This window comes from Bombina bombina, chromosome 6 (genome assembly GCF_027579735.1).
Source record: "Bombina bombina isolate aBomBom1 chromosome 6, aBomBom1.pri, whole genome shotgun sequence".
NCBI classification, from domain to species: Eukaryota; Metazoa; Chordata; class Amphibia; order Anura; family Bombinatoridae; genus Bombina; species Bombina bombina.
In genome coordinates this window covers 606002807-606028308 of record NC_069504.1, presented here as the reverse complement: position 1 = coordinate 606028308, position 25502 = coordinate 606002807, and the positions used below count along the sequence as shown (strand labels likewise).

General features: G+C 39.7%; 1 protein-coding gene across 1 annotated transcript in view; it reads right to left on the bottom strand.

The window, feature by feature from the left end:
- IGF1R (insulin like growth factor 1 receptor) overlaps positions 1-25502 on the bottom strand; it is an 857678-nt gene that overhangs the window by 797549 nt on the left and 34627 nt on the right. Inside the window, exon 2 of the mRNA XM_053717616.1 lies at positions 13271-13822. The gene's annotated coding sequence lies outside the window, so the exon portion shown is untranslated. The remainder of the gene's footprint in view (positions 1-13270; positions 13823-25502) is intronic.

The following is a 25502-nucleotide window of genomic DNA, read 5'->3' as shown; positions in this document are numbered from 1 at the left end:
GCTCTTCTGTTATGCACTTGAGTGTGTAGCAGCAAACAGTGAAACTCGTCAACATTGATTGCTCAGGAGCTGTTAGCGATAGTCTGGATGGGTTCGCAGAAAAACTTTCCCTGCATCTCCAGACTAACTTTCATCAATACTCTCACTGAGAGGTTGACATGATTACTTAAAACTCCAGTCCTTTCTCGAAGGGAACATACCCATTACAGGACTATCCAAATCTTTTAACACTTCTCTGCCACCTCCTATAGTGACAAAAGGCAAAGAATGACAGGGGGATAGGGGAAGTGGGAGGGATATTTAAGCCTTTGGTTAGGGTGTCTTTGCCTCCTACTGTTGGCCAGGTGTTGTATTTCCCAACGTAAGGAATGAAGTTGTGTACTCTTCCCTGCCTTATGGAAGGAAATGTTGCTAGCTAAGTGGCATTATGAAGTGAATATAACCGTTTGTTATTTATTAGTATTAAAGTTACACAGAGAGCAAACTAACAGCGTATTTTAATTTTGATCTAATTATAATTTGTGCAACAAACATTGGGGGTGGGGAATAATATAAGCTCATTTTAGCTTAATATTGGCTTAAATTTTAGCCGGATGACTAGTAAAATCAGCCAGGTGGTGCGCCCATTAAATAAGTTACGTGGAGCTCGGATTAATAACCCAGTATGGTCTAGTGACTTGAGGTTTTGAAATGTTCTAAGCTCTCTGCTTCTCAGTCACTGTCAAGTGTGCTCTAATCATGAATTGTTCCACCATGCTCTGCAGCAAAAGCAGCTTTTTTTCTATTATTTTTTGTGTGTGTGTTAAACCATGAACTGGTGGCACCGTTGGATCTAAAAATAGACACTGCAGCAAATTGCAGACAGTGGATAAAAGATACAAAGTCTCAACATTGTTAGGACAGACACAAATACTTTGTTTTTGAAAATACAGAAATATACGTAAGCTATTGTGACTGTTTCAATGAATATTGTTTATGATAAAAAGTACTGAATAATTCCCTACCCAGTATAGAACAGGCAAATACTCCCCCTTTGCAATATGAAATGAGAGACACTGCCCAACCTTCACAAAAGAGAATACAATGTAATGTAGCAAGGTGTATGTGTGTAATACTCTAGTGCTGTGTGTAGGAGTGTGTGTGAGTAGACGTGGGTGATGTCTTGAATTGACAAGAACTGAATAATTCTTGAGTATTTTGCATTGCAAAACAATAAAAAATACAAAAATAAATAACATATAAATGAAGTGCAAGAGCTAAGAGGTGTTGCTAATTTAGTGCTTCATGCTAAAATATTCCCAACACACAGCATATATCTGATCAACTGTTTTTAAAGCCTGGAAAATCTATTCTCAATATATTGCTAACAACCAGGCAATGTAGTCACTCCCACACAATGTAGGGATGTTAAACAGTAAATATATGTTAGACATAATGATGTACTCAAAGCAAAAAACATAATTTATGCTTACCAGATAAATTCCTTTCCTTCCGGATAAGGAGAGTCCACAGCTTCATTCCTTACTGTTGGGAAATATAACACCTGGCAACCAGGAGGAGGCAGACACACCCCAGCCAAAGGCTTAAATATCCCTCCCACTTCCTCATTACCCCAGTCATTCTGCCGAGGGAACAAGCAAAAGTAGGAGAAACATTAGGGTATAAATGGTGCCAGAAAAATAAAAATAAATACCGGTAATAGGGGACCGCCCATACACAAGAAAAAACGGGTGGGAACTGTGGACTCTACCTATCCGGAAGGAAAGGAATTTATATGGTAAGCATAAATTATGTTTTCCTTCCTAAGATAGGGAGAGTCCACGGCTTCATTCCTTACTGTTGGGAGACCTATACCCAAGCTCCAGAGGACACTAAATGAATAAAGGGAGGGAACACAAAGGAAGAAGTGGACCCTATTCTGAGTGCACCACAGCCTGCAAAACTTTTCTCCCGAAAGCTGCATCACCCAAAGCAAAAACATCAAACTCATAAATTATGGAAAAGTATGTAAGGCGGACCAGGTAGCCGCCTTACAAATCTGATGCATAGAGGCCTCGTTCTTAAAGGCCCAAGAGGAAGCCACTGCTCTAGTGGAATGAGCCGTTATCCTCTCAGGACGACGAAGTCCCGCTGTCTCGTAAGCCAAGCAAATTACACTCCTTAACCAAAATGATAGGGAAGTCTAAGAAGCCTTCTGCCCCTTACGCTTCCCTGAATAAACAACAAACAAGGAGGAATATTGTCTAAACTCCTTAGTAGCCTGAAGATAGAACTTCAAGGCACGAACCACATCCCAATTGTGAAGTAAGCGTTCCTTCAATGAAGAAGGATTAGGACACAAAAAAGGAACAACAATCTCCTGATTGATGTTGCGATGTAACACAACCGTAGGAAGAAATTTTTAGTACGTAAAACTGCCTTATCTGCATGAAAAATCAGATAAGGGGGCTCACAGAGGCTCAAACGGAACCTGTTGCAAAACCCGAAGAACAAGATTTAGGCTCCAAAGAGGAGTACCAGATCTAAACACAGGTCTGATCCTAATCAGAGCCTTAAAGGACTGCACTTCTGGAAGCTTAGCCAGTCTCTTGTGCAATAAAACCGACAGGGCCGAAATCTGTCCCCTCAGGGAACTAGCAGAAAGGTCCTTCTCCAGCCCCTCTTGGAGAAAAGATAAGATCCTGGTAACCTTAACTCTGTGCCAGGAAAAAACATGCTCTTCACACTCTTCAGCCTCAGAGAATCTAGATTTTGATAAACAAATGGACCTTGTATCAGCAGGTCTCTGCGACAAGGTAACTTCCACGGAGGAGATGAGGTCATCCCCACTAGATCCGCGAACCACGTCCTTCGCGGCCACAATGGAGCAATCAGGATTACGGATACCTGCTCCTGCTTGATGCGGGCCACCACTCGAGAAAGAAGCGGTAATGGAGGAAAAATATGAGTTTGAACCTCCAGGGCACTGCTAGTGCATCTATTAGATCCTCATGGGGTTCCCTCGACCTGTAGCATGGGATTGAGACGAGGCGCCATGAGATCTATCTCCGGTGTCCACCACTTGCTGCATATCTCTGCAAACACCTCAGGATGGAGAGACCATTCCCCTGGATGGAAGGATTGCCTGCTGAGAAAATCCGCCTCCCAGTTGTCCACACCAGGAATGTGGATCGCTGACAGCGAACAGCTGTGGGCCTCCGCCCACTCCAGAATCTGAGATACTTCCTTCATCGCCAAGGAACTTTTCATTCCCCCCTGATGGTTGATGTAAGCCACCGAGGTTATGTTGTCTGATTGGAATCTGATAAACTAGAACAAACCCAGAAGTGGCCAAGCCTTCAAGGCCTTGAAGATTGCCCTTAGTTCCAAAATATTGATCGGGAGGGAGGACTCATGAGTCCACAACCCCTGTGCCTCCCTGGCACCCCAAACAGCTTCCTAACTGGATAGGCTTGCGTCTGTAGTCACAATCTCCCAGGATGGTCTTAAGAAGCATGTCCCTCGGTACAGATGATCATCTGGACAGAGACACCAAGAGAGTGATTCTCTTGACCAGCTGTCTAATACAATCTGTTGAGACAGATCTGAATGATCGCTTTTCCACTGTTTTAGCGTGCACAGTTGTAAAGGTCTGAGACAGAACCTGGCAAAAGGAATGATGTCCATGCAGGACACAATGAGACCAATCACCTCCATACACTGAGCCACAGAGGGACTCAAGGAGGTCCGGAAGGCGAGACATGCCGAAGTTAGCTTGCAACATCTCTGGTCTGTTAAGAATATCCTCATGGATAGAGTCTACTATAGTACCCAGGAATTCCACCCTGGTACTTGGGATAAGAGAACTCTTTTCCATGTTTATCTTCCATCCATGTGATCGAAGAAGACTGAGAAGGGACTCTGAGAATTCATCCACAAGGCGAAAGGATGGTGCTTGCACCATAATATCGTCCAAGTATGGGGCTACTGCAATACCCTGAGTTCTGGCAACGGCTAAAAGAGCCCCTAGAACCTTCGTAAAGATTCCTTGAGCAGTAGCTAGACCAAACGGAAGGGCAATGAACTGGAAGTGCTGGTCCAGGAATGCAAATCTCAGGAACTGAAAGTATTCCCTGTGGATTGGAACACGAAGGTAAGCGTCCTTCAGATCTATAGTGGTCATTTTAAATCTAAAGGCTGGCTTCTCTGAAGCCGGAGGCCTAAAGGTAGCAAACGCCGATCTAGAAACTTTACCCTCTGAAGACTCAGAGTGTGACCCATCCTGGGATACCTGAAAAGCAGACAAATCAAGTAAATCACTGGATGTCCCCTGGACAATAGAGCTATGTTTAACCTATCGCTTGTGCTTAGCAGCGGAAGGTAAAGCACTAAGGGGCTCAGACACTGCCATCGTTAACTGCACGGTAAAGTCTGATGGTAAAAGGCTCCTTCCAGACGGAGGATCAGGCATGCTACAGGAAGCTGCATGCGACAATGGAAAGGATTGATGGGTATGCACCTCAGGGGATGGCGAGTCCTCAGAGGTGGACGGCTCAGTTGTACTAAAGGGGTTAACCTTCTTAGACAAAATAACCTTGTTGATGTATATGGAACATAGCTGAGACGGCGGGCACACCAAAGGACTCCTCACAATATAGATATGTATTACTATTAGGAATAGAGGGAGTACCGTCAAGCAAAACAGAATCCTCCATAGCTTGCGCCAACAATAGTAGGATACAAATAAATGAACTTTTTATTTTTCTCAAAAACGGCACCTATATACCCCCAATGACTGGGGCACTCACCACCTCCTAGACCCAGGCACTCAGAGAAGAAGTAACCTCTCCGACAGCTAGCTCGGTCAGGAAAGAGAAACCGAAAGTGTGACCACACCCGGTCACGTGGTGCGCAATGCAGGACTGCCCCTGCTATGAGAAAAAGCACGCCAATGCTATCAAGCTGCACAGCGTTCAAAGTGAAAATAAAACACCTGTATGTTCCGTTACCGCATAACAGTCTATGAGCCCCAAAAAATAAATCTCACATATAAGCAGCATGAATCAAAGAAACACATTTGATTAATCCCCACTGTTCAATAACATCCCTCAGGAGATATTAACCCAAGATTCTATAAAGATAAAAGGAGTCACACCCCGTCTTCAACAATTTCAACATAAGTAAAAATTTAAATAATCTTACCAGAATCTGTGCTGTGGAACAGAAACACAGCCTCTCAAGTGTGACAGTCTTGTAGAATTGCTCCTGACATGGACTTGAATGAAGAAAGCAGACAGTGAAACTCGACAACACTGGTTGCGTAAGTAGCTGTTAGCAGGCAGTCTGGATGAGTTTGCAGAAAGACTCTCCCTGCATGTCCAGATTCTAACTTTCATCAATGCTCTCACTTAGAGGATAACAAGATTACTTAAAACTCCAGTTCCATAACAAAAGGCATATATCCCTCCTGAGGAATAACTCAGAAATCTTCTGACACTTCTCTGCCATCCTACTGTGACGAAAGGCACAGAATGACTGGGGGATGAGGAAGTGGGAGAGGTATTTAAGCCTTTGACTGGGGTGTCTTTGCCTCCTCCTGGTGGCCAGGTTCAGTATTTCCCAACAGTAAGGAATGAAGCCGTGGACTCTCCTTGTATTAAGGAAAAACATTTAGCCGTGGGCTGCTGTAGCAGCTAAGAAAGGCAATCGATTGAAACAAATAAAGGAGCTTTCTACGTGAAGTATCTTATACTTCATGAATAAAAGTCCCATTTTTTTGTTTCAATAGTCAATCCTAGCGTTTGTAAAACGCTAGGATTGACTTTAACTTTAATCTCACAATTATCTTGTGGCTTGGTAGATCTTAAAGGGCAAGTCAACCCAAAAAAATCTACTTACTTATATTTGTAAAGTTTTTACTGATGAATATTACAAACTGTAGCCCAATTTTGCTCAATATATATTCTGCAAGTAAAACAGAATTTATGCTTACCTGATAAATTACATTCTCCAACGGTGTGTCCGGTCCACGGCGTCATCCTTACTTGTGGGAATATCTCCCCCCCAACAGGAAACGGCAAAGAGTCCCAGCAAAGCTGGCCACACAGTCCCCCCCAGGCTCCGCCCACCCCAGTTATTCGACCGACGGACAGGAGGAAAAATATAGGAGAAACCATATGGTACCGTGGTGACTGTAGTTAGAGAAAATAATTCATCAGACCTGATTAAAAAACCAGGGCGGGCCGTGGACCGGACACACTGTTGGAGAAAGTAATTTATCAGGTAAGCATAAATTCTGTTTTCTCCAACATTGGTGTGTCCGGTCCACGGCGTCATCCTTACTTGTGGGAACCAATACCAAAGCTTTAGGACACGGATGAAGGGAGGGAGCAAATCAGGTTACCTAAACGGAAGGCACCACGGCTTGCAAAACCTTTCTCCCAAAAATAGCCTCCGAAGAAGCAAAAGTATCAAATTTGTAAAATTTGGCAAAAGTGTGCAGTGAAGACCAAGTCGCTGCCTTACATATCTGATCAACAGAAGCCTCGTTCTTGAAGGCCCATGTGGAAGCCACAGCCCTGGTGGAGTGAGCTGTGATTCTTTCAGGAGGCTGCCGTCCGGCAGTCTCGTAAGCCAATCGGATGATGCTTTTAAGCCAAAAGGAAAGAGAGGTAGAAGTTGCTTTTTGACCTCTTCTTTTACCAGAATAGACGACAAACAGAGAAGATGTTTGCCTGAACTCTTTTGTAGCTTCTAAATAGAATTTTAGAGCACGGACTACATCTAAATTGTGTAGCAAACGTTCCTTCTTTGAAACTGGATTCGGACACAAAGAAGGTACAACTATCTCCTGGTTAATATTTTTGTTGGAAACAACCTTTGGAAGAAAACCAGGCTTAGTGAGCAAAACAACCTTATCTGAATGGAACACCAGATAGGGCGGAGTACACTGTAGAGCAGATAACTCTGAAACTCTTCTAGCAGAAGAAATAGCAACCAAAAACAAAAAACTTTCCAAGATAATAACTTAATATCTATGGAATGTAAAGGTTCAAACGAAACCCCTTGAAGAACTGAAAGAACTAGATTTAGACTCCAGGGAGGAGTCAAAGGTCTGTAAACAGGCTTGATCCTAACCAGAGCCTGAACAAATGCTTGAACATCTGGCACAGCCGCCAGTCGTTTGTGTAGTAAGACAGATAAAGCAGAAATCTGTCCTTTTAGAGAACTCGCAGATAATCCTTTATCCAAACCTTCTTGCAGAAAGGAAAGAATCTTAGGAATTTTTATCCTATTCCATGGGAATCCCTTGGATTCACACCAGCAGATATATCTTTTCCATATTTTATGGTAAATCTTTCTAGTTACCGGTTTTCTGGCTTGAACCAGAGTATCTATCACAGAATCTGAAAACCCACGCTTTGATAGAATCAAGCGTTCAATCTCCAAGCCGTCAGCTGGAGGGAGACCAGATTTGGATGTTCGAATGGACCCTGAACAGGAAGGTCCTGTCTCAAAGGTAGCTTCCATGGTGGAACCGATGACATATTCACCAGGTCTGCATACCAAGTCCTGCGTGGCCACGCAGGAGCTATCAAGATCACCGAGGCCCTCTCCTGTTTGATCCTGGCTACTAGCCTGGGAATGAGAGGAAACGGTGGAAACACATAAGCTAGGTTGAAGGTCCAAGGCGCTACTAGTGCATCCACTAGAGTCGCCTCGGGATCCCTGGATCTGGACCCGTAGCAAGGAACCTTGAAGTTCTGACGAGACGCCATCAGATCCATGTCTGGAATGCCCCATAATTGAGTCAACTGGGCAAAGATCTCCGGGTGGAGTTCCCACTCCCCCGGATGGAATGTCTGACGACTCAGATAATCCGCTTCCCAGTTTTCAACACCTGGGATGTGGATCGCAGATAGATGGCAGGAGTGATCCTCCGCCCATTGTATTATTTTGGTCACTTCTTTCATCGCTAGGGAACTCCTTGTTCCCCCCTGATGATTGATATACGCAACGGTCGTCATGTTGTCTGATTGGAATCTTATGAATCTGGCCTTTGCAAGCTGAGGCCAAGCCCTGAGAGCATTGAATATCGCTCTTAGTTCCAGAATGTTTATCGGGAGAAGAGACTCTTCCCGAGACCATAGTCCCTGAGCTTTCAGGGATTCCCAGACCGCGCCCCAGCCCACTAGACTGGCGTCGGTCGTGACAATGACCCACTCTGGTCTGCGGAAGCTCTTTCCCTGGGATAGATGGTCCAAGGTCAGCCACCAACGGAGTGAATCTCTGGTCTTCTGATCTACTTGAATCACTGGAGACAAGTCTGTATAGTCCCCATTCCACTGTTTGAGCATGCACAGTTGTAATGGTCTTAGATGAATTCGTGCATAAGGAACTATGTCCATTGCTGCAACCATAAACCCTACTACTTCCATGCACTGAGCTATGGAAGGACGTGGAACAGAGTGAAGAACTTGACAAGTGCTTAGAAGTTTTGACTTTCTGACATCTGTCAGAAAAATCCTCATTTCTAAGGAATCTAATATTGTTCCCAAGAAGGGAACTCTTGTTGACGGGGACAGAGAACTTTTTTCTATGTTCACCTTCCATCCGTGAGATCTGAGAAAGGCCAGAACGATGTCTGTATGAGCCTTTGCTTTTGAAAGGGACGACGCTTGTATTAGAATGTCGTCCAAGTACGGTACTACTGCAATGCCCCTCGGTCTTAGAACCGCTAGAAGGGATCCGAGTACCTTTGTGAAAATCCTTGGAGCAGTGGCTAACCCGAATGGGAGGGCCACAAACTGGTAATGTTTGTCCAGAAAGGCGAACCTTAGGAACTGATGATGTTCTTTGTGGATAGGAATATGTAGGTACGCATCCTTTAGATCCACGGTAGTCATAAATTGACCCTCCTGGATAGTGGGTAGAATCGTTCGAATGGTTTCCATTTTGAACGATGGTACCCTGAGAAATTTGTTTAGGATCTTTAAATCCAGAATTGGTCTGAAGGTTCCCTCTTTTTTGGGAACTACGAACAGATTTGAGTAAAATCCCATTCCTTGTTCCGTCATTGGAACAGGGTGTATCACTCCCATCTTTAGCAGGTCTTCTACACAATGTAAGAACGCCTGTCTCTTTATTTGGTTTGAGGATAAGTGAGACATGTGGAACCTTCCCCTTGGGGGTAGTTCCCTGAATTCCAGAAGATAACCCTGAGAAACTATTTCTAGTGCCCAGGGATCCTGAACATCTCTTGCCCAAGCCTGAGCAAAGAGAGAGAGTCTGCCCCCTACTAGATCCGGTCCCGGATCAGGGGCTACTCCTTCATGCTGTTTTGTTAGCAGCAGCAGGCTTCTTGGCCTGCTTACCCTTGTTCCAGCCTTGCATAGGTTTCCAGGCTGGTTTAGGCTGTGAGGCATTACCCTCTTGCTTAGAGGATGCAGAATTAGAGGCCGGTCCGTTCCTGAAATTGCGAAAGGAACGAAAATTAGACTTATTCTTGGCCTTGAAAGGCCTATCTTGTGGAAGGGCGTGGCCCTTTCCCCCAGTGATGTCTGAGATAATCTCTTTCAATTCTGGCCCAAAAAGAGTTTTACCTTTGAAAGGGATGTTAAGCAATTTTGTCTTGGATGATACATCCGCTGACCAAGACTTTAGCCAAAGCGCTCTGCGCGCCACAATTGCAAACCCTGAATTTTTCGCCGCTAATCTGGCTAATTGCAAAGCGGCATCTAAAATAAAAGAGTTAGCCAACTTAAGTGCGTGAACCCTGTCCATAACCTCCTCATATGGAGTCTCTCTACTGAGCGACTTTTCTAGTTCCTCGAACCAGAACCACGCTGCTGTAGTGACAGGAACAATGCACAAAATGGGTTGTAGAAGGTAACCTTGCTGTACAAAAATCTTTTTAAGCAAACCTTCCAATTTTTTATCCATAGGATCTTTGAAAGCACAACTATCCTCGATAGGAATAGTAGTTCGCTTGTTTAGAGTAGAAACTGCCCCCTCGACCTTAGGGACTGTCTGCCATAGTTCCTTTCTGGGGTCGACCATAGGAAATAATTTCTTAAATATAGGGGGGGAACAAAAGGTATGCCGGGCTTCTCCCACTCCTTATTCACTATGTCTGCCACCCGCTTGGGTATAGGAAAAGCGTCGGGGTGCACCGGAACCTCTAGAAACTTGTCCATCTTGCATAATTTCTCTGGAATGACCAAGTTGTCACAATCATCCAGAGTAGATAACACCTCCTTAAGCAGTGCACGGAGATGTTCTAATTTAAATTTAAATGTCACAACATCAGGTTCAGCTTGTTGAGAAATTTTTCCTGAATCTGAAATTTCCCCATCTGACAAAACCTCCCTCATGGCCACTTCAGATTGGTGTGAAGGTATGACAGAACAATTATCATCAGCGCCCTCCTGCTCTTCAGTGTTTAAAACAGAGCAATCACGCTTTCTCTGATATGCAGGCATTTTGGATAAAATATTTGCTATGGAGTTATCCATTACAGCCATCAATTGTTGCATGGTAATAAGCATTGGCGCGCTAGATGTACTAGGGGCCTCCTGCGTGGGCAAAACTGATGTAGACACAGTAGGAGATGATGTAGTATCATGTCTACTCCCCTCATCTGAGGAATCATCTTGGGCAATTTCATTATCTGTGGCAGTACTGTCCTTACTTTGTTTGGACGCTATGGCACAATTATCACACAATTTTGAATGGGGAGACACATTAGCTTTCATACATATAGAACATAGCTTATCCGAAGGCACACAGACATGTTAAACAGGCTTAAACTTGTCAAAGCACAAAAACCGTTTTAAAACAAAACCGTTACTGTCTCTTTAAATTTTAAACAGAGCACACTTTATTACTGAATATGTGAAAAAGTATGAAGGAATTGTTCAAAATTTACCAAAATTTCACCACAGTGTCTTAAAGCCTTAAAAGTATTGCATACCAATTTTCAGAGCTTTAACCCTTAAAATAACGGAACCGGAGCCGTTTACAAATTTAACCCCTATACAGTCCCAGCTACAGCTGTGACCTAACCAAGCCCAGAGGGGAATACGATACCAAATGACGCCTTCTAGAAACTTTTCCAACTACTTTCAGGTCCTCACACATGCATCTGCATGTCTTGCTATCAAAAACAACTGCGCAGTAATGGCGCAAAAATGAGGCTCAGCCTACAACTGGGAAGGCCCTCCCTGACTGGAAAAGGTGTCTAACATAGTGCCTGACGTTAAAAAACGTTCCCCAAGTTTATAAGTGTGAATTATCAGCATAAACATGTATAAAATGTCCAAATAAAGCAATCGATTAAGCCCATAAAAGTGTCTACCAGTTTTATAGCCCATATTAAGCCCTTTATTCTGTTTGAAACTAAGAAAATGGCTTACCGGTCCCCATGAGGGGAAATGACAGCCTTCCAGCATTACACAGTCTTGTTAGAAATATGGCTAGTCATACCTTAAGCAGAAAAGTCTGCTAACTGTTTCCCCCAACTGAAGTTACTTCATCTCAACAGTCCTATGTGGAAACAGCAATCGATTTTAGTTACTGTCTGCTAAAATCATCTTCCTCTCACAAACAGAAATCTTCATCCTTTTCTGTTTCAGAGTAAATAGTACATACCAGCACTATTTTAAAATAACAAACTCTTGATAGTAGAATAAAAAAAACTACATTAAAACACCACATACTCTTAACCATCTCCGTGGAGATGTTGCCTGTGCAACGGCAAAGAGAATGACTGGGGTGGGCGGAGCCTGGGGGGGACTGTGTGGCCAGCTTTGCTGGGACTCTTTGCCGTTTCCTGTTGGGGGGGAGATATTCCCACAAGTTAGGATGACGCCGTGGACCGGACACACCAATGTTGGAGAAAAATACTTACAAGTTGTCCCTCTGCCGTTTTGAAATGGCCGTCTGCCACCTCCTCTAGATTTAATCATACCCATCTTCATGAACTGGCAGTGGTCGCAGTAACTTTGCGATCCTACGCGTTACCTTGTTTAGCGCAAGCGCAATGCGCCAATTTTAGTGAAGGGGTAGTTTTAAATCCGGAACTTAAAATAACCGCTCAGTATCATAACGGTTTCATATGTGAGACGTACCAGTGTGCTTGTTTTCATCGCTTCAACCAGCAGTCCCAGAGCCTAGCGGTCACAGAACAGTTCCCACTTCTGGATTGAATAATATTCGATATTATAAGGTATGTATGTTGAAAAAGTCCTTACGCTTATACTTCAAAAATTTAGTTTGTGGGCATTATACTTTTTTGCAGCAGCATACACCTATGAACATTATTCTGCCTGCTCAGAGAATCATTGGTGGCTTGTGACCCCGGTGTAGACTGTGTGTGTGATATTGGGCAATAATAAATACGTGGCTGGAAGACTCTTGAATATACGTAGCACTGAGGATACTATTGCACTAAAATAATGTTCATAGGTGTATGCTGCTGCACAAAAGTATAAATGCCCACAAACTAAATTGTTGAAGTATAAGGACTTTTTCAACAAACATACCTTATAATATGGAATATTATCCAATCCAGAATTGGGACCTGTTCTGTGATGGCTAGGCTCTGGGACTGCTAGTTGAATACCGAGTGATGAAGACAAGCACACTGGTACGTCTCGCATATAAAACTGCTATGATACTGAGCAGTTATTTTGAGTTCCGGATTCAAAAGTACCCCTTCACTAAAATCGGTGCATTGCGCATGTGCCATACACGGGAACACGTAGGATTGCAAAGTTACTGTGATCACTGCCAGTTGATGAAGAAGGGTATGATGAAAATTAAGAGGAGGGGGCAAGTAGCCATTTCAAAACATCAGAGGGACAACATGTAAGTATTTTTACTTGCAGAATATATATTGAGCAAAATTGGGCTACAGTTTGTAATATATCAGTAAAAACTTTATAAGTAAGGAGATTTTTGGGTTGACTTGCCCTTTAAATCATAGTTAGCCAATGAAAAAATAGCTCTTACATATATATTGAATGTTAAAAATAAGTTTGGCATAAAGTACAGATAAAAGTATAGGATTTCCCTTCCTAATGCTAAACATTTACTCTATGTAGAGGGATTTCAAGATGCATTTCCAAAAATAGTGCAAAAATTTAACAAAAATTTAATTCATACTATTTCATAAACATTATTCTATGGAACATTTGAAACAATCTATAATTTTTACATTAAGAATATTACCACTATTGGTTCACATTCCTTCTCATTATGTAGAATGTTTATTACAGCATAATGCTCTCACCTTTCTGGCAGTGGTCAGCTGACCAGCACCGAAAGCTGTACTCGTTGTTAATGGATGTCTTCTCGCAGAGTGGTTTCTCCTCCATAGTACCAGGGCACATGTCTCCACACTCCTTAGACGGCTTATTTCCAATGATGTAATTGTTGTACGTAGCATCCAGAATAAGGGACCAATCAACAGTTGAAAGATAACAAAGGTCAGAGTTTTTCTCAATCCGTATAGCTCCACGTGTAATATTCCGCAAGTTATGAAGCCCAATTTCTTTAAGATCAGTCATCTCAAAGATGACCAAAGCATAGTTGTAAAAGAGAACTCGACCACGTATCACAGTGAGATTTGGAAACAGGTCACTCAAACTCTCAAGACCAGAAACACGGAAGAGCAGCAGGTAATCCGTAATAACAGTAAGTTTGGGGAACCGCAGATTGCGAAAATCTTCAGCCTTGGCATTAGACATGAGGAGGATTTGCAAATAGCCTTCGATCACAGTACAGTTCTCCAGCTGTTTTAGTTCTTGGACATTATTTCGTATATCCATGCTGGGACCACAAACTATGGAAATCAGAGAAAACAGGTTAGAATGTATACAGGAAAACATACGCTGAAATTGCAGACAATAAGGTATACACCAGTGATGGCTAACCTTGGCACTCCAAATGTTTTGGAACTACATTTCCCATGATGCTCAAGCACTCTGCAGTCTAGTTGAGGATCATGGGGAAATGTAGTTACGAAACATCAGAGATGCCATGTTTAGCCATTACTGGTATAAGCTAAGGCATAAACAAGACTATTAATACAAAGTATACATTTATGCAAGACCATAAAGTATGCATACAATTCAATTAAGGCAACTCCTAAATTGCATTTTAAAATATTTGTGTTGATGCAGCTTTGTTAATCTCCCTCCCTTACAATAAATAGGGGTGTTTACCAAATGAGTAATACTATCACAATATTCTAAAATTAAATAGCTTTTTTTTTTTTTTTTCTCATGTTCGCATTTGGCTGTAAAATGGTGGCATGAAATATGCCAAAACAGGCCTAGATTAATACCTTTAGTTGTCTACTTAAAAAAAATATATATATAGTTTTACAGATAAATAGAAAAAAAAAACAAGGTTTAAATGAAGGGATGGCAAAAATGCTAAATATTCTCTGGTATTTTGGGCAAGTTCTTCTCTGAATTCCGTGTAGTGTAGGGGTTAAATAGTGATGTTACATGCACAGCAAAAAAAAAATCGTTAGCACTTACAGTCCCTTTAACCGTTACCACTCACAAGGAATATAGACGATCAGCTGAAATCTGATATTTCACAAGAACTCGATAATATTAAAGAGGATGTCAGTTTCAGTATGTTTGTGGATTGCTCAACTTTACAGACAGGAAGACATTTATAGCCAAGGTGCAAAAAATCCACAGGTGACCCTCATGCCAACTAATATATTTTCATAGTAAACCACATTAGACAACATTAGACAGGCTATAAAAAACAATACTCACAGAAATATGGCACATGGTGTGTATACCTGTGAAGCTGATAGAAATGAACTGGGAAATGAAATGAGCTATAACAGACATATTAGTGGCATTACAGATGTGAGGGAAAATGAACAGTAATATTAATAAAACTCTGAACTGTAGATTACAGTTCAAACTTGGAAAGACTGAAAACAAATTAAACTATTGTTATTTGAAACAAAAATATAAAATACGTTTCTTCTATATTGTATTGTATATTTAATTAGAAATGCTGTGTTTCTCATAATCCAGACATCCCAACCTGCGAAAACTCATTTCAGGGAGGTGGCTTCTCCTGCTACTGCAACGCCACCCCCCCCCCCCCCACCCACCCCTCCGAGTTATATATTGGACACCTTGAAACCCTAAATAAGATAGACTTATTAAAGTAGCTTCCCACAAAATTCACATTTAAAAAAGTAGCTTTATTGCACAACCATATACAATAAACCTATTTTCCAGTGATCGCACGCTTGTTGAATGCTCAAATATTTTAGAATACGAAGTTTAATTACGTTCAGTAAATAAAGTACTATTTGTGTTTTATTTTTATTAAAATCAATGGGACCTTTTTTGTTACTAATGCATGCTTTGAGGGTTCTATAACGTCCCAACAACTAAAGGCATTCCTTAAAGAAACACTTTTCCGGATTTGGGCCACATTGGATCATGGTACTTGGAGTTTCAGGGAGATTGCATTCCATTTGCTGGCATCAGGGAGCTGCTATTAGAATCAGGGAGACTCCCTGAACTTCAGGGAGACTTGGGATGTCTGCATAATCTCAAATAGACAAATTTACCAATATTAAAAAAATATCCCTATGCATTCAAACATTTTGCCTGCTCAGTTGTATGAGGCAAATTAAAGGGAGATAATACTTATATGCTAAATCACTTGAAAGTGATGCAGCATAAATGTAAAACGATGACAGGAAAATATCACCTGAAAATCTCTATGTAAAAAAGGAAGATATTTTACCTCAACATTTCCTCAGCTCACCAGAGTAAGTGTTCTGTAAAAAGTTATCTTTCAGTTTCTGCCCAGCTGCCAGTAAAAAAAGAAAGAAAAAGAAATAAACAGCAGCCAATCAGCATCAGCAGTGCTGAGGTCATAAACCGTTTTACTGTGATCTCATGAGATTTCATAGTAAACTTCCTTAAACTGAAGAGATAAATAACATGAGAGTGCATGAGGCACGTTCTTGTGCAGGTCCAGGCACAGGCATACTTATTAATTGCTTAAAGTCTTTTTACAATGGGGAGTGAAAACTTAAGACATTTTGAGGTAAAATATCTTTCTTTTTTACATAGACATGTTCAGGTGATATTTTCTTGTCAGCTTTTTACAGCTATGCTGCATCACTTTCAAGTGTTTCAACATTTGGGTATCATGTCCCTTTAAAGGGACAGTCTACACCAGAATATTTGTTTGAAAAGATAGATAAATCACTTTATTATCTATTCCCTAGTTTGCATAACCAACATCTCAGTGCTTTTCACAGACTTGAATTTTAGCCAATCAGTGCTGGGTCCTAGGAACTCCACGTGCATGAGCACAGTGTTATCTATATGAAACACAGTAGTGAAAAACTGTCAAAATGCTTTGAGATGAGAGGCGGCCTTCAAGGGTTTAGAAATTAGCATATAGGTTTAGCTTTCAACTAAGAATACCAAAGCAACATTAGTGATAGATGTAAATTTGAAAACTGTTTAAAATTACATGCCCTATCTGAATAATAAAAGTTTGTTTTGGACTAGACTGTCCCTTTAAGTCATTGCTGATATGCCACACTCAGTGTTTGAATGATGTTAAATGGGGGACATGTAGCTTATGTACATATGCCACTGAAGCGGTGCCAGGTTTACAAGCATTTTTAGCTAATGCATGCATTTTGCAAAAGATTGTTTCTATTCGAAAATGGATTTCAGTTTTGATAAATATGTCCTTTTAACTAACGCAGGGTCTACAAAACTGCTTAAATTTAGGAACCAGTACGAATGTATTTAGAAGCCAGTCATACTTTTAGGAACCAGACAGTGGTATTTGTATATAGTTATAAGGAGAATAACCCAAAAAGATAGGAAATAGGGGTAACATTCTAGGTGCCAGTGGCTCCCTGGCTCCTGGATTTCTTATGCCCTCAAATATTTAAATATTAACATATTTGCCATATACTTTAATAAAAAAAAAAGTGCCTGCTTACTGCGAGATCACTTCATTTTACACAAATGCCTGAACTCCTGGCGAAATACCCATTTCCACATTCTTCAAAATTGTCTCAAAAGGAAAAAGCAAAAGCAGCTGACCACTGACTAAAACATTAAAAACACAAGTATTTTTTTTTTTTTCTTTAAACAAAGATTTGGGGGGCAAATGTAAGCATCAGTCATTCACAAATCCCTTTACTTATGTTGTTGCTCTAAGGAAGCTTATGATATTTGCCATTTAAAAAAAAAAATCAAAATTAAACTGAAGGGAAAGCAAAATTGTATTCAATGCACCTAATTAAGTATTGCCAACAAAAGTCATGTAAAACCACTAAGGAAATACACCAGTAAGTTACAATAGAAAATAACCAAGATAGCTGAGTTCTTTGTTATGAATGGTAACAAAGTCAGTTTAAGCCAGATCTCTCTCACTCAGAAAGGTAAACACTTAAAGCATGTTATATTTTCATATCCCCAGAGGGGTTATATTTTATAAACAGTTTTAAAAGAGACCAACTGTTTCCTTTTTTTTTTTTTTTTAAAGGGACAGTGAAACCAACTTAAATGGACTGGATAGAGCTTGTGCATTTAAACAACTTTCCAATTTACTTCTATCTGAATCATGAAAGTTTAAAGGGACAGTCAAGTCAAAATTAAACTTTCATTATTCATAAAGAGCACACAATTTTAAACAACTTTCCAATTTACTTATATCATTAAATTTGCTTTGCTCCCTTGGTAATTCTTGGTTGAAACCTAAACATAGGGAGACTCACTCAAATGCTAATTTCTAAGCCCTTGAAGGCCGCTGCCTCTTATGTCAGTGCATTTTGACAGTTTTTAACAGCTAGAAAGCACTAGTTCATCTGTACCATACACATAGAATTGTGCTCACTTCTGTGGAGTTATTTATGAATCAGTACCAATTGACTAAAATGCAAGTCTATCAAAAGAACTGAAATAAGGAGGCAGTCTGGAGAGGCTTAGATACAAGGTAATCACAGAGATAAAAAGTATACTAATATAACAGTGTTAGTTATGCAAAACTGGGGAATGGGTAACAAAGGGATTATCTATCTTTTTAAACAAACATTCTGGAGTAGACTGTCCCTTTAATTTTAAATTTACTATCACTTTAATTTTGAGGGTCCACATTTTTTTGTACTGGTTACATATTTAAAGATCGAATCCTTTACAAGCTCATAAATATGTGGATGGCCTGCTTCTATCTAACCTGGGGGGTAATGTTATATATGAAACTTCAATTTCAGCTGGAATCTCATCAAGGCAGTCGTAGTGTTACACCCAGTAGGCAGTTCAAAAGCGGTGATGATTTAAATGGACACTAAACACACATTTTTTTTTTATTTCATGATTTAGATAGAGCATGCAATTTTAAGCAACTTTCTAATTTACTCCTATTAACAATTTTTCTTTGTTTTTTGCTATCTTTATTTAAAAAGCAGGAATGTGATGTATAGGAGCCGGACCATTTTTGGCTGAGAACCTGGGTTATGCTTGCTTATTGGTGGGTAAAATTTAAAGGGACAGTCTACACCAGAATTTATATTGTTTAAAAAGAAAGATAATCCCTTTATTACCCACTCCCCAGTTTTACATAACCAGCACAGTTATATTAATATACTTTTTACCTCTGTGATGACTTTGTATCTAAGCCTCTACAGACTACCCCCTTATCTCAGTGCTTTTGACAGACATGCAGTTTAGCCAATCAGTGCAGACTCCTAAATAACTCCTCGGGAGTGAGCACAATGTTATCTATATGACACACATGAACTAGTACCGTCTAACTGTGAAATAAATTCAAAATAATCTGAGCTAAGAGGTGGTTTTCAACGGTTTAGAAATTAGTTTGAGCCTACCTAGATTTAGCTTTTGAAAAATACCACCAAGGGAACAAAGCAAATTTAATGATAAAAGTCAATTGGAAAGTTGTTTAAAATTTCGTGCCCTATCTGACGCATGAAAGTTTAATTTGGAGTAGACACTCCCTTTAAATCCTGGTCTGCTGATAGGGTGTCAAAATCCATATTATTATCTCTTTCCTTTCAGGGAAAGAAGTTGTTTGGTTCTAATTTAGATTCTATAATTTATACTGTTACTGTTAATAGGAGTAAATTAGAAAGTTGATTAAAATTGCATGCTCTATCTGAATCATGAAAGAAAAAAATTGGGTTCAGTGTCCCTTTAAATTGCTGTCAGACTAAAAAAAGTTTCCTCTCCATATATGGTCCTATTACAATTCTAGGGCAATATCAGGGCTTACATTGTTGGGTGCAATGTCCAGTTTTTAAACGCACAACCCTGGCACAAAGGTTAATTGAGAACTGATGTAAAATAAAAATTAACAATAATAAAAAATAAGTGGCACAAAAATGTATTATTTAAATAAAATAAAAAAAAACACAGGAGTTATGGCATTCTGGCTTCCAAGATTACCATGAAAAGAAAATAGGTAGAATTGCAATAGAAAAAAGTGCATTCAGCTAGGGAGGGCTAAATATGCAGCTGTCAAAAACTGTAAAATTTATAACTAAATGGAAACCCCTCACCTTATCATCGTCTATAGCTAGAATGCAGAAAAAAAATAAAAATCTGGCTCACTACTTTTATTGCTCACTGCAGTATCTGTCGCTTAGAAGCAACAGTTGTGGGTGGCATATTATGACAGTAAAACCTTTTCCTAACTGTGATAATAATATTTAAGCTCAGTTCTGTTTGTTGCTGTCTGTATCTTCTCAGAAAGACAGGAAATTACAAGCTGTTTGTATACAGAAACACCTGTCTTGCCTTCAGCTGTGACACAGGCCTGGTGCAGATGATGTCCAGCAACAGCAAGTAGGATCAATGAGACAGGAGAGATATCTTCAAAAGCAACACCACATCTCAAAGACTGATACGTTTCTGAAAGAAAACCCTTTTTTTTTTTGGTTTTTGCTTTTGTCTTTTAATCTTGATATAAATATTTCTTATGCAGAAGATGGCATCAGATATGTTACAGAAATGCAATCAGCTCAGTTATTGGCCTTCCCTCATATATTTATCCTATTGGTTAACTAGTGAGAAGCTGGTGGTGGGTTATCCATTAGGTCACTATGGTCACTGCCACGCAAATGTCCTTTATCTAAGGGATAAATGTATGCTTACCTGATAAATTATTTTCTTTGGGAATAATGATGGTCCACAGTCCTCCATAAGATATGGTATATATTTCCCACCACTAGGAGAGGTCAAGAACCCATACAAGAGCTTTAAAACCCTCCAATCTCTCTCGTAGGTTTCCGAATAGCCGAGTAGAGTACAGGAAAGAAATGTAGGAAAGGCAGGGTCTATAAAGTTGTCATTAGAACGGTTGCCCAAAAATTTAAACGGGTGGGGCCTGTGGACAATTATCATTCTGTAACATTCTTTCATAAAATGATGATGGCCCACAGTCCTCAAAAACGTATTGGGATTAATAACCCAAGCCGATGGTCTATGTTACAGAAAGGATGGGACAATTTTTCTGGCAGTTCTTATTTAGCAGACACTGCGGCCTGAAGGACTTAACTGCCAAAAAGCAAATTCTAAAATCGATAAACTCTGAAAAAAGTGCGACAATGAAACATTTTGCAGCTTTTCAAATTTGCTCAAAGATTAATAACCTTTTAAAACCCCACAATGTTGCAATTGCTATTGAATCCCTTCTTATGAGTTTAGAGGCAAACGCTACCTTAATAGGTTTCTGCCCCTTACCAGATTTAGTAGTGAAAAAACACTAGAAGTTTGACTACAATCTATAGTTTCACTAAAATCATATTTTGTAATATCCACTATCTACAGTTGTAGCAGGATCATAACACAATGAGGGAACAACCTTTTCTTGATTGGAATTTTCTTTAGGAAGAAAATATTTAGTACACAGTATAGCCTTCACCTTGCGAATATTCAGAAATTTAGAATCGCAGACAAGGTTAACCATTTAGAAACTCTTTATACTAAAGAGATTACTGAAATAATGAGTACTTTCCCAGTTAATAGACATTAGCAATGTAATCCAAAAGGTTCAAATATTGAGAAAAGTAAGTTCAGATTCCAGGGAGGAGAAATAGGTTCCATCAGTGGCCTTATTCTAACTAATGCCTAAACAAGTCTGAACCTCAGGAAGTTTAGCCAACTTATTATGAAAAAGGAGATAAAGCAGAAAATAGTGGACAAACTCTTGTCAAGGGCATCCTGGAGAAACTGAAGGATTCTAGGAATTAAAAAGGATACCAAGAAAATCCTCTGGACGAACACCACTTAAAATAGATCTTTCAAGCTTTTGTCACATTTCATGTGTTACAGGCTTTCTGGCCTACATCAAAGATGCAATTATCGAATCAAATAAATCTCTAATTTTCAAATACTAGGCTTTCAAACTGCACAACATTAACTGAGATCTTGATAGAAAAAGAAGTTAAGACAACAGATTCTATCTCAGAGTAAAAAAACCAGGAAAGCAAAAGGACATCTGCACTATGTCTGCATACCAAGTGCTGCGGCGCCAGGCTGGAGCAACTAATATTACTGACGTTGACTCCTGTTTGATCCAATAAATAAATCTTGGAAAAAACCAAGGGAAACCAGTATGCTAGATGAAAGTCCCATGGACTTACCATGGTGACTATTATGTGAGCCTTAGGTTCCTTTGATCTTGAACAATTGCTTGGAAGTGTGAGATTAAAATGAGAGGCCATTAGATCTATGTCCTGTAAACACATTGGATTAGAACTGCAACAACTAATCGTTGTAATAGATTATGAAAATAATTGTCAACGAATCTCCTAATCGATTAGTTGGTTTGCAATTAGTTGGTCTGTGCACAACACCAACTTCTTCACTCCAATGGTTATGCACATGGTATTCACTTTCAGGACAGTATAAGTTTACAAATACTCCTGGCGTATGTGCAACCGAGAAATAAAATAAGAGTCATCATTTGGATTGTTTATATTAAATAAGGCGATTTGGGACTATGCATTGCATGATATAGTGCCAAGCTTGTTATTTACACCTAGCCCTAGATTGATGGGAGTTGCTATTTGAATTGATGTGCACTATTATCTGTTTGCACAATTATTAGCCAATTGCTTGATATTGCTGATTATATATACTGTACACTGCATAGATAAATGTTTAAGGCTTTGTCCTGTTATTGATATATAGGCCTTAGCGCTTTTAACTTTTTTTTATATGAATAAATTGTGATAATACGTACCAGATTCATTATATATATATATAATTTTTAAAGCGGACTAGATATGTTTCCCTAACCTTATAGCTGGTTATTTACCATTGCATATAGATATTGAAGATATTTTTATGTTAGAACGAAGTCCAGACTTACTTTATTGACAGACCCTTTGAACTAACAAAGATAAAATATCCCACTTTGGCAAAAATGGCAAAACCTTACTTATGCATCTCAAGCACCTCAACACCACCTGAGTGTCTCTTCTCTGTTGCAGGCAATATAGCTTGCAAAAAGAGAGCCAGTCTCAGCCAGGAGTACATGTCATGTTGACATTTTTATATTTCAGTGCAAAGTTTCTGAAAGAGTGAATAAAAGAATAGTATAAACAGTTATATTCGACCTCTTTCTAGTTCTACCTCTTTTCAAACAGTTTGTAGTTTTGTTTTGCTTAATTATAAAAATGTGTTCTGATGCTTAAAAATTGGACAAACAGTTGTGTTAATGTAAAGTTTTAGTCTGAAGTTTATATTTGTAACACTCAGTATGTGGTTTTATTTAAAATAAAGGAAACAATTATTGATTCTTTTTTTTTTATTAGATTAGTCGATTAATCAAAAAACAAAATCGGACGTTTAATCGATTATGAAAATAATTTTTAGTTGCAGCCCTAAATTGGATCAATAAGTGATCAAAAAGGTCTTATGGAAAGACCACTCTCTGAAATGATCCACCTCCCAGTTGTTCACACATGGTATTTTGAATTGAAATTTGGGATAGATAATTCCTCTCTGCCCAAGATAGAATAATAGACACTTCCTGCATGGTCAGTAGACTGTATTTAACCCCTGTGATAATTTATGTAGACCATCATCAAGATGCAATCCGAATGGAAACAGATAAACTTTTCCTCCTTCAACAGAGGCCATGGCTAAATAGCCCAAAGATCGCTCAAAGTTCCAGAATGTTGATTGCTTACCTTGCCTTAAGGTAATACCAAACTTCTTGCAATCTTAGAGAACCCAGACCCCCCCCCCCCCCAGCCTTAGAGACCGGAGTTTGTTGTTACAATAGACCAAGACTGACAAAGGAAGGGACAGTCTACAGTAGAATTTTTATTGTTTTAAAAGACACAATCCCTTTATTACCCATTCCCCAGTTTTGCATAACCAACACAGTTATATTAACCCTTTAAGGACACAGCTTTCAGTTTGCTCAATAGCTCCCACTCCCCCGGATGAAAAGTCTGATGACTTAGGAAATCCGCTTCCCAGTTCTCTACCCCTGGGATATGGATTGCTGAAAGATGGCAAGATTGAGTCTCCGCCCATCGGATTATTTTGGTTACTTCCATCATCGCTAGAGAACTCCGTGTTCCTCCTTGATGATTGATATAAGCTACAGTCGTGATGTTGTCCGACTGAAATCTGATGAATTTGGCCGCAGCTAGCTGAGGCCACACCTGAAGCGCATTGAATATCACTTTCAGTTCTAGAATGTTTATCGAAAGGAGAGTTTCCTCCCGAGACCATAAGCCCTGTGCTTTCAGGGAGTTCCAGACTGCACCCCAGCCTAGCAGGCTGGCATCTGTTGTTACTATGAGCCACTCTGGCCTGTGGAAACACATTCCCTGAGACAAGTGGTCCTGAGAATGGCACTCAGAAATTCTACATTATATAATGAGGCTCAAATACTGTTCTTTGAGAGTTTGTTAAGAATGGTATTATATAATAACTACTTCCTGTTTCAAGATGACTGGTTTCTCCAAATAAGAGGCACAGCCATGGGGTCCAACGTCGCCCCGGCATACGCCAATATATTCATGAATAGTGTTGAAGAAAAATTTGTATATGAAAATGAGTTGTTCATTAAGTATGGAGCGTCATGGTGGCGCTTCATAGATTATATATTTGGCGTATGGTGGGGTGACGTTGGTACCCTAGTGGCATTTGTTGATGAACTAAATCTGGCTGTTAATAATTTAAAATTCACATTAACCTTCAGTGAAGAAAAGGTGGTATTCTTGGACACAGTAATACATATTGATAAGGAAACTTGTAATTTTAAGATTGATTTACACCGAAAGGAAACAGACAGAAATACTTTACTAAGGTATGAGAGCTTCCATAATGAACCCTTAAAAAATTCCCTACCACGTAGCCAATTTAAAAGAGTGAAAAGGATAGTCAATGAAGAATCACTAGTCAAAAATAGACTTCAAGAAATGGGGGATAAATTCATACAAAGGGGATACCCTGTGAAATTGATTGAAAGTGAGATTAAAAGGGTTCAGGAGCCGGAGGAGAAAGGAATTAGTGTTTCTAAGAAAGAGAATGAAGAGAGGGTAGTGTGTGTAACACAGTTTAACCCCATTAATAGAGAAATTAGAAACATTATATCCGGACACTGGCACATTTTGAAGAATTGCAATATGGATGTTGTATCCTTTAAAAACCCACCAATGATGGCATACCGCAGGGTTCAAAACCTGGGGGACATTCTAGTTAGAAATGATTTAGGATCTAGGAAGAAACAGAAATACATAACTAAAAAGAGTTATGGAACCTTTCCATGTTTGGGCTGTGCAAGCTGTAGTGCAGTTATTAAAGGGACAGAATTTCAACATCCCCAAACGGGAAAAAAATTTAGCATTAACAATTTCTATACGTGTGACTCATCCTATGTCGTATACCTCATTAAATGCCCGTGTTCCAAAATCTATATCGGTGAGACCACCAGAAGGGTACGAGATAGGATGAGTCAACACAGATCCAATATCAGATGTGGGGACCAAGAAGCCCCTGTATCATGTCACTTCTTAAGTGCAGGCCACAATATAAGTCAGTTAAGGTGGCAAATAATTGATGGAGTGGATAATCTAAGAAGAGGGGGCAATAGGGAAACCATATTAAAACAAAAGGAGTCATACTGGATATATAAATTGGATGCTCTAATTCCTAAAGGCATTAATAGAGAACTGGACCTTAAAGTATTTCTGTAATACATACTTATGTAGTATAAAAAAATTGCAATAGTCCTTAGATAATGAATTACTTTGTAAAAATCAAGTATTGGTAAGAAATTATATGTATTTTAACAACATATGAATAGGTAAATTGTATATTGTTTTTAACTTTACTTATGTGTTTAACATTGTAATAATTTTTGTAACCACTAGGTGGTAGTGTTAGGTGATAGAAATCACTTTGTAACATTATACATGGGGTTAATATGTAGGCCTATAAATGTACCTCAACAGATGAGGCTCA